Source organism: Calypte anna, chromosome 1 (assembly GCF_003957555.1).
Source record: "Calypte anna isolate BGI_N300 chromosome 1, bCalAnn1_v1.p, whole genome shotgun sequence".
Taxonomy (NCBI): domain Eukaryota; kingdom Metazoa; phylum Chordata; class Aves; order Apodiformes; family Trochilidae; genus Calypte; species Calypte anna.
Genome location: NC_044244.1, coordinates 41,929,291 through 41,939,630, shown reverse-complemented (window position 1 = coordinate 41,939,630; position 10,340 = coordinate 41,929,291). Strand labels below are relative to the sequence as shown.

The 10,340-nt window shown below is 43.4% G+C and overlaps 1 protein-coding gene across 1 annotated transcript in view; it reads left to right on the top strand.

The window, feature by feature from the left end:
• Positions 1-776: 776 nt before the first annotated feature.
• STK38L (serine/threonine kinase 38 like) overlaps positions 777-10,340 on the top strand; it is a 49,305-nt gene continuing 39,741 nt past the window's right edge. The window contains exon 1 of the mRNA XM_030459728.1: positions 777-861. The gene's annotated coding sequence lies outside the window, so the exon portion shown is untranslated. The remainder of the gene's footprint in view (positions 862-10,340) is intronic.

Genomic DNA, 10,340 nt, shown 5'->3' with positions numbered 1-10,340 from the left:
CTCCTAATCTGAGCTCAGAGTTTTGCCTGCTACATAGCTGACTTTGTAAGCCATTTGTATCACAGCTTCCTTGAGAGAACAACTTTCCCCCTAAGCGCCGCTGCTTCGTTCCATGATCAGGTGTAACTAAAACCAAAGGAGGGTCGCACTGATCTCCTGCTTATCTAAACACCCGTACCCTTGCTCTTCGGCGGTGGGACAGAAGGATATGAAAGCAAAAGGCCTGCAAATGTGCTATTCCCGGGTAATTCTGTCTTCTGCTTGAGCACCTGGGAGCCTACCTATGCAGAAAGGCGAGTTCAGCAGTGCCCACCTGACTCTGCGGTCCCTTCACACACCTACAAGCCCCTCAGGGGGCCTCTGCCGCCAGAGCCCCGGGAGCGCGGGCTGGAGCGCTGCTCATGCTGGAAGAACAGGCACTGCCTCCGGCCCGCCGGGAGACGGGGCGGGCGGACGGAACCAGGCAGCAACTGCGCTCCGGGAAGAGCTGGAGAGCAAGTCCAATCATTGCTCCTGAGGAACTTTCGACTGCTCTGAAGAAGGAGAATGGGCCGCCGGGTCTTCCAGCGGGCGCAAACCACACTCCCTCCGCTGGCACCTGCCGGCGGGCTGGACCGGGCTGGACCGGGGCGGGTCGGGTCGCTCTGCTGATAGGCGGGGGGAGCAGCCACTCGCGGCCTGGTTCGGCGGTACCAGGCTCTCGCGAGAGCCGCCGAGTAAACATCCCTGCGACGGGGCCCGCCCCTGCCCTCCCCCCCAGACATTAGCGCGGCGGAGGGGCCGCGCTCGCAGAGGCGCCGGCTGCGGGCAGCGAGGGAGGAGGCGGCGGCGGCGGCGGTGGGAAGAAGGCGGCGCGGAGAGGTGAGTGCTGCGGCGGCCGCGCAGCCTTCCCCCACCCCTCAGTTCTCCCGGGGGTGCTCCACTCGGCCCGGCGGCGGGGGAGCAGCCTTTCTTCGGTGTGGTGCGGAGGGAGCAGAGATCCTGTCATTGGAGACTGGGAATCTCCCTCTACTCTTCCTCCCCTCCTTCCTTTCCCCCCCACCTCTCCCCCCCCCACCGTGAGGCAGCAGGAGCAGCCATAGCCGTAGAGTGTGAGGGAGGAGAGCCTGAGCCCCGGCTGCTCCTTAGCCCCGGGGGGAGGCGGGAGGATCGGAGCGGGGGGTCCTCTCTCTGCTTGAAATCCGCCAGGGCAGTTTGCCCGCCTGCCTCCGGCGCGCTGCCCCTCGGGTGACTTCTCCCCCTGGCCCCAGAACCGCGGGTACCGCCGCTTGCCATCGGCTCAACTTGCCTGAGTTTCTCCGTTTCCCCGGGGCGGTGGGAGAAGGGGTATCCCCGGGCTTTGGGTGCCCCCGCCGCTGGCCGCTCCATCCCCGGGCGGTAGAGCCAACGGCCGGGCTGGGCTGTTGGGCGCGGCGGAGTTAGCGAGCTCCAAGGGGGCTGGCGGAGAGCCGGGGGTGCACCCCAATCCTTCCCCCCCTGGTTTTCCCTTCCCGGGGTGCTGGGGGCAGAGGGGAGCTTGGGGGGCTTTTCCGGAGTTCCACGGGTGGGAGGTGGGGTCGGGCGGGTGTGGGTATGGCCGGGGTCGGGCTGGCGAGCGTGAGGCGGTGCGGGCTGTACCCGCGGTGGGTAAGGTGACTGTGGGGCTTAAGGGTTTCCTGCCCTCTTTAAAAGAAACTAAATAAATGCAGGGACCACGTTATCCCTGTGATGCGCTTAAGGAAAAACAAAAACGCTAAACAAACAAATAAAGAAAGCCTCGCAAGTTTCCACTCTCAGGTGAACAACTGCAGAACCTGCTTGGGTTCCCCGAGTGGAAAGGAGTTTTGGATTGGGCCTGTTGTTGGTCAGTCCGGCTCCTGCTCTGTGTCTTTAGGCAGTTTAGAGTGACTAAGGTAAAAGTGAAATGCTAAGATTTACCAGATGTCTCCTGGGCTTGTTCGGCTTTCGTTTGAAACGGCTTGGGTTTGAAGAATAGAATTCACACGTGTGCTGATCCGCTGATGTTGCCTACCTGATTTTCTGTTGCAAAATCCAGAAGAGGAATAAATGAGCCCTGATCTTGCCTCTGAATAATAATTGAAAAATGCTGAATTTGACTTTTAAAAGTTTTTTTTCTCGGGTATTTTGTGGGATACATTCATATTGTTTTGTTTTTTCTTGGTCTTTGCTCAAGAGCAGGGAAATTAAAGATACCACAGATGCTGGGTTTTGTCACATACGGTGATCCAGTGTTTTGATTACAGTTTTATAAAGTCACTTGAAGTTGAGGGATCTTGTTTTGTGAGTGTATATAGCACTAATAAGTTTTACTAAAGTGTTCAGCATGTTCCATAGAAGTTGCCTGAATGTATACAGAAATCTTAAAATCTGCTTTCATTCCTTATCCTTTGTGAACTTGGAGATGAAACAGTAGCAGCCTTAAATTTACTCTGAGAACTGAAACACTGAGAAACAAGCCCATAGGCTACTAACTACTAAGGAAAGGCTAGGCTCATTGCATACGAGACGTTTTTTACTGTATCAAACAGAACTGATATAGTCTTATCTTGTGTGCTATATGTAGATGTGTTTTCCTGCTTTTGTTAAAAGGTGTCTTGGATTAGGAAAAGACTAATTTGCATAGTTCTGAAACTGGAACGTGGCTGTTTTTCACCTGTTACATGTTCATTTAACTGCTACTGCTTAACAGAACTTAAAAAAAAAAAAAGGAATTAAATGCTTTGTCTCAAACATTTCAGAGCAAAAGAAAACCCCCCAAATCACTAGCTAAACAAGATTTGGAAGTAAATACTTAAAGGAGACAGTTAAAATGCTGTGGGTTTATTTTTGCCCCCCCTTTTATTTTTGCCCCCCTCTTTTTTTTGCCCCCTTTTTAAATTTTTTTTTTCCCCAGAAAATTAGTTTTTGTTTTGTTTCTAAACAGCAAATCTATCCCCTGTAATTAACTGGTAGTGGATTTGGACACAGCAGGTCCCTATGCTTTGGGGGAGCAATGAGAGAATGTCCCCAGGAGAACAGAAGTTTTGGATTGCTGTCAAATGAGCTGTTGTAGACCTTGCTTGTGTAAGCCTTCTGGTGCTGACCTCCAGGGGTCTGGTATTGTGCTTAGTGGAGTCCCTGGTGGGCTTCTTATGGGCTGGAATAATATGGGATGGCACTAAATGGAGCTCAGTGTAGGCACAGTTCCTGATGCACGTGGTTGAGTTTTGTCTAGCTGTTGTTTCCTGCATAGCCTCCTTTTGGCTCATCTGTCTGCATGCCCGTGAAGCTAGAAGTGGTGGCTAAAAGTTTGTAATGATTTAAGTTTCTGGCTGTAGTTTTGGGTCTCTCTTGAATCCTTTAGTTGATCACAGGGAGCTTAGTCACGGTTTGACAAGCGCTGCTTTTATCCATTGTATCTGTCTAGGCAATGGGTTTGTCTTGTTTCTAAAGCTTACCTTCTCTCCATGAATTCAGTATTCACTCAGTCTGTGTTTATTCTAATAAAAATGGTCTCCATTCCACCAGTTTTATGCTGAGGATTAGTTAAGATGTAAAGCCAATTGACAGGCTTTGGTATTAGTATTCTAGGAGATGCAGGGTAGACGTGTAAATTACAATGAGAATAATTATTTATCTGAATGCAGTATTCATCAGCACAAAGACAACTAAGCTGATATTATGTGGTAATGCTTTGCTTTTACTCCACCAGAAAGAGGTTTTATGTGTCTTAGAGTAATGGCAGTTGACAAAGATCCATACTATTGTCCACAAAATAACGTAAACTTTTGTTTGCAGTTCATCTCAACATGTAGCTGTGCTTAGAGCAGACCTGCCATCAGTAGTGATTGCAATACTGTAGCATGAAAATCTGGGTTTGATAAATAACTTGCTGAAGTCTACTTGGGCTGAGTTAATGTAGGATTTTTCAAAGTCTGGTGACTAAATAACATCTTTTGTTGTCAAGAAAAAAAAAAAAATCAGTCAGGGAAACCCAGTCTCATGTTTTAGAATATGAACTCAGGGAAGAGGTATTTAATACATAGTGTGAATTTAGATGGTGAACTGTATGTAAGGTAAGAGGGCCCTTTCTTGAAGGAAGCTAGTTGTTGCCCAATGCAGAAGAGTAGACTTGGTCATTTCATTGGTGTGAAAAGTCCTGCAGCTCTGTGGAATAAAACTACAGAATAAGTTTTGGCAGTCCCACTACTCCTGTGTCTGCATCAGGAACCAACAGACTGTTTTTCTTTGACAAAAACAAATAAAATCAGACTGGGGAGGGTGAGTGAATTTATTGCAAAGGACTTGTTTTCCTTGTCATAACTAATTTGATAGTATGGGAAGCATTAAAATGGGCACTTGTCAGAGTTAATGCTGTCTTTAATGTGTGAGATCAGGTAATTTTGTGAGGCTTACATCACTATCTGAATACTTTGAAGAGATTAAAAAAGCAAAGAAAAACAAATCAGGAAAGAAGGTTAATCTTTATGCTTCAATTATCTCTTTTTCTGGTTTCTCGGTAATTTTGAGATTGGATTTTGCATTTTGGTTTGAACTGTAAATTTAAAACTTAGTTTGTGATGTGTGCCTTTAATATTAATATCTACAAATTTGTGATTTGATAGCTTACATACGGTTTTGAATTGCAAATACATAGAAAATGCAGAAAGCAGATATCTAGAATTTTAATGTAAAACTTGCTTCAGAGGATTACTTATGAGATATTTTGGCTGTGAAAGGAACAGTTTACCTATTTTAACTAGGAAATGTGAATAATCATTAATTAAAACGGTAGTCTGGGTTTATGGTATTTCACAAGAGTAGGAATCTCTGAAGCAGTAAAGAGACAGCTATTCACCTTTCACTGTAGCAAGGGACAGGCAACATTAAGTAATAGTTTGGTGTGAACAGGTTGCGCAGAGATGGAGTTTTTCATAGGTGGCCAAATGAATGTGAGGGAGGAAGTAAGGGGATAATTTGGATGTATGTAGGGAAAGGAACTGTTTTTAGAGGAAGACTGTGTATTGCATTGCAACTTACGTTAGTTATGTCTCTTATGTTTCAGAGTTTGAGCCTGTGATCATCGACATGCTAGAGAGAAACTGCAGACTTGGCAAAAATTTTGGCATTTAGAATCTGTTACATTTCCTTCCACAAAAGTGGAAACAAAACTTTTTGTTCTATTTTGAACAGGTGAAAGGTTGTGAGACCTTTTTTCACTATATGTAATAAAGATAGCAGTTTACAATTCTCTGGGAGTACTGTGTGTAATGTCATGTTTAATAAGGGTCTGGTACTGCATTTATAAAACATGCCAAGAAATTTTAGATGTTAAATCTCCTTGTAGTAAAACAAGCCAAGCAAGCCCCCCCAAACAAGCCACTAGAAGATTTTAGTCAAGGTACCTTAGCAGAAAGAAGTACTTGGTTTAGGGCACTTTTTATGAGCCACTGTAGTAGTATAATGCTTATGAGAAATCCAGTTGTGTTTAAGTTGGGTGCAATTAAAAGTAACATATTGGGTCATGCTGAGTCATAGTCAGCTTCAGGAAGACCCTGAAACTATCTGCTAAGAGGGGTGCAAACAACTAAAGTTTCTTGGCACAAGTGGGGAGTTGTGTGTGCACAGGGGGCTTTGTTGTCTGTACAAAGTTGTGCTCCCTGTTCCTGTCTCTGATGCAACAGAATGAGACAACTGAGCTCACACTTATGGTCTGCCATGAACTTCTGTCAGCATCGCTTGAGAACCCCAAAGAGAACAGATCTGCCCCCTTCCTGCCAGACCTCTGCCGGTTTGGAGACTCCTTGGGTCTGCTCTGTGGGAAAAGTTTTCCAGGGACAATGCTCATTTCCAGGGTAGATGGGCTTCTGGTATGGATGCAAACCTTGATTTTTTTTTTTTCCCAGTACTACTGACAATGTGAGACCAGTCAGTTGTGGGTGATCACCTGATAAAGAGGAACCTTCCCCACAGACCATTGTTTTTTCCTTCGTTTTACCCAGAATGGGTAGAACTGAATCTAATACCTAGAGAGGCCTACTGCCATGTAACACCAGAACAGCTATAGTTTCTCCTGGTAGAAAGCTGCAGTGCTATTATGAGTACATGAGTACAACCCCCCTAACCCCCCACATGTTTCTGGCTGAATTGATAGTTAAATTCCATAGGAGATTTTGTTGTCTGCAGGGGGGCCATTTTGCACAAGCCAGATAATATGCCAATTACCTAGCCACTGATCCCCCTTACCATAAGCTGAATTTAGAATTAGCCATCTTAGACTTCCATGTGTCACAACTGAGCACAAAGGAGAGGGTATGATGCAGGTATACATTGGTATTTCCCAGTGCAGAACTACTTTGGCTGATCAGCTACAGTGGAACCAGAATGTGGAGAAGGCAGGAGCACCCAGAAGGGCTTAAGTTTTCTACTTTTCACCATCACTGAGGAAAAGCTTTCAGGAAAAATTCCCTTTTGCCAAATTAGCTAGGTAGATATAGCAGATCTTGGTCCAATGGCATCAGATTCCTTTTGTTTTCCTTTGTGTATTGTAAAAGTGTTTATCACAGTAATTTCTTAAAATTTATTTTAATTATATTTTTTCTTACAATGAGTAGTTGCATAATGTGGTCCCAGCCCTTCCCTTTTGCTGGTGCCTTATAAGGGAGGTAACCAAAATGCCAGCCAAATATCAGCCTGATGATGAAAGAATTGTTCCACTTAAAATGTCACTAATTTTTAGCATGCTGAGTCCTGTATGAAGAGGAAAGCTTATATTAGTAGCTCCCCAGACAAAAGCATTGTGCTGCATTGTTTAATGCAGGGCAGTTGCAGTTTCTTGAAGTTAAAGATAACTGGATTCCTCGACTTGTGGTATTTAGTCTTTGGCAGAGCAGGAAAGGAGAACAAATTCAATCACAAGGTAAGCTTTAATGGAAGTACCTGTTTTTTTTACAAACTGTAGAACTGAGTATGGAGAATGAAGTCTGTTTTACAGTAATTAAAAGTATAGTTTAAGAAGCATTAACATCTGGAACTCTAAGGGATTTTTGAGTAGTGCATATGAACTTCTCTGTGGGATACTAGGGCAAGCACATAGCAGTGAAAGACAATGTAAGACATGGCCATTACAAACTTGTAAGAGGTAACTGTGAAAGCACATTCCTGTTTAGTGGAGTAACGAATGTGTTCTGGTTAGCAGATATTTGTGTAGCAAAGAGACTTGGTGAGACTTACCAAGTAAGGGCATCTTACAGCACAGATCATAGCATGTCTTGGAAAGCAGTAAAGTGCTTCAGAGAATTGACTGTCAAGGTGAAAGAAAGGAATTCCATCACATCTGGTGTCATGTTTTTGTTTTGTTTGTTGGTTCTTTTTATTTTTTCTTTATATAAAAGAGAGAGTTATGTTAAATACCTGGAAAATCTCCCTGTAAATTGTTTGTTTTGAATCCTTCCAAGCAGAAACTGAAGTGAACATGAAGTCAGGCAAAATGGCAGTAAGATGAATAAAAACTGGTGCAGTAGAGACTGTTCTAAAGTATTTGAGAAGCCCAAGGGGCAGAATATGACTGTTACATTAAACATTTAGTAGTGGGAGGGCAGGGAGAAATAGAAACTTGGATGTGGTATAAAACAGGGATATAATTGACCTTTCTGCTTAGAAAGAGATGAATGTGTAACTGAAGTCACATTAAAGCTCCCCCTGATATTCTTCAGCTGCATCTGGTTATTACAGCTGCCTCTGAGGTCAAGCTACACAGCCATGGACTGGTTAGACAGCAAGAGAAGCTGAGGCTGTGGTCCTCAAGTTGAGTGAGCCACAGTCTACGGTGTCATTCCCTAGTGTACTGCTCTCAGATTATCAGGCATCTATGAGTAGAAACCACTCCTGTCCCACTGAGCAGCCACACACTGCTGACAATGTCTTTGGACCACAGGTTAGCTATGATGAGCTGTGGTATTAGGAGCAATCATCTTCAGAAATAGTTTCAGGTAAGATAGTGAATTGCTGGTGATTTATGATAAGATTTTGAGAAGGACAGCTTTTGGATTGAACGGAGAACTGATTTTGTTCTTCCAGATCTTTATTTCCATTTGGAAGATAAAGGGGTAGAGAAGGGGATTCCTTCTTCTCCCTGTTAAATTGTTTTCCTTTCTCTTCTCTTCTCTCACCCCATCTCTTTTTTGTGAGCCAGTAATAAGGGCAAAAGAAAAAAGTTGGAATGCTTTAAACTTTGCTGGCAAAGCTTCAAAGAAATTGTAAAATTTTTCAGCTTCTTTCTTAATGTCACAGCATGCACTACTTCTTGACCAGCTCTGGTTCTCAGTAACTAGTGTTTACAGACAACATTCATTCATTCCTTCCAACAGAGGGAACAGACTGATGTCCGTGTTCACCTGGGTCTCACAGTGAAATGCAAAGTTGTCTCCAAAGATTTAGAGACATGTAGTTAAGGTGGTGTTACAGGAGAACAAATGTGTGGGATGAAAACTTGGATTTCAGCTGTGCTGTGACCGTGGTGATACATGGAAGGATGAAGCTGCCCATGTGAGGATTATAATCTGTGTACTTGATAAGCAGTTTGAGTATGTTAATCTTGGTGTTTCCAGAGGGTTTTTAATATATGGGATATAGTTTAGATGCAAGTGAATTGGGATCTAAGTTTTGTGTGACAGCAATGGCTGTGTGTCCTTTTGTCTCTCAAGACTTACTGCTCTGGGATTTGTCATGGTGAAGAGAGCTAAACAAATGTCTTGCAGACATGGTCAATATCCCTGATAGTGCTGTACATCTCAGACTGGATGTGTTAGTGGACTAACCAACATCTGGATATTCCCAACTCCTTTAATCAGTATCAGGGGTGCTGATATTACCATAGAGTGATGCAAAAGAACTTTCCATGTTTTTTCAGAAGGCATCAAAGTACAGCCTGCGTGTTCCTTCCTATCACAGTGTCACTTGCTTTATATCATACTGCAAGTGTTGTCTCTGATAGCTAAGGTTTATTCAAAAATCCAAAGTCTTAGGCTCACACATAGATACCTTTAAGCTCTATTTAATCCCGCAGGGCACCTGATCCACATTAACCATTTTTGTGTTGCTCATGGATGTGTAAGCCCATGATGTAGTGGCAGAGGATAAAACAACAAATCCCTTTCAGTGCTAAGGAAAAATAGATGATTATTATATCACCCCTCAAAAGAGGAGATGAGAGAATTTTACAAGTCTGAATATATTTTGACCACACCACTGATTTCAGCTGCTGCTCACAGCTTGTGTTGCAGTCTGGCTGCTAACAGAGTAACTTTGCTGAACACTTGCTGGAAACTAGCAGTGATTCCTTGGAGGTTGTAAAAAATGCTGCTGCCTTCACCTCTGCTTGCCAGTAAGATTTAAAACTGACCATCATGAGGGTACAATAAAGAAGAAGATGTGCCCATTAGCTATTTAAATAAGCAAAATAACTTTTTGCTTTGTAAAATAATCTTTACAAGCAAAAGCAGCATTTAGAAAAAATACTGATGTGTACACATCGATTTCTTCATGTGTACTTTAGATCACTTCATTTGAAAGGATTGAAATGATAGTGGAAAGTCAAAAATAAAAAAGGAAGTAATTATGAGGTAATTAGAGGAAAAATCATTATACTCCAATAAAGATGAGTGAATTTAGCTAGTTTTCCCTCTGCCCTTCTTATTACATAAGCAGAGATGTTTAGAAAAGCAAATTTCAGTTTTGCTTGCAGTCCCATCTCAGTTTCAGATTTTGACCTCCAGGCATGGGATGAGCCTGTGTTGTTCAGAGAGCAAAGGCTTCAACAGAAGAATTATGACAATTTTTGTTATAATATTTCTTTTAAAAATGTATATATACTGAAATCTGTTATGTTCTTTGTGTTTTTTCCACGTAGAAGCTTACTTTTGAGACTGCTCTTGACGGCATCTTTCTTATCTTATTGACTGTAACTTTCTTAGTCTGAGAAACAGCATAAATGTATTTGCCTGGTTCTTTTGCCTAAGTGCTCTGAAACATTCATGTCATCTTTAAAGAACACTGTCATAGAGACTAAGAGGATAAAAGCTTCTGTATTCTTAGGACATTAGAGAGTGATGGTGAATCTGCACCTGCCTGTGGGCAGCTGAAGGATGCAGTTGCATGATGAGATTTTCTTCTGTCATTGCGGAATCGAAGTGTTTCAGCTCTCTTTCATGCCTGCCAAGGCAAGGTTGGACTTTACCACAAAGATGTTGTTTAAGTGAGAGGCACTTCCCTCCCTATCCCCTTCTTTTTGAATCGTAAAGTAAATCCTCTCCAGATATTGTGAACTAATAAACCCCAGTAAGAGCAGTGTGGATTAAGCT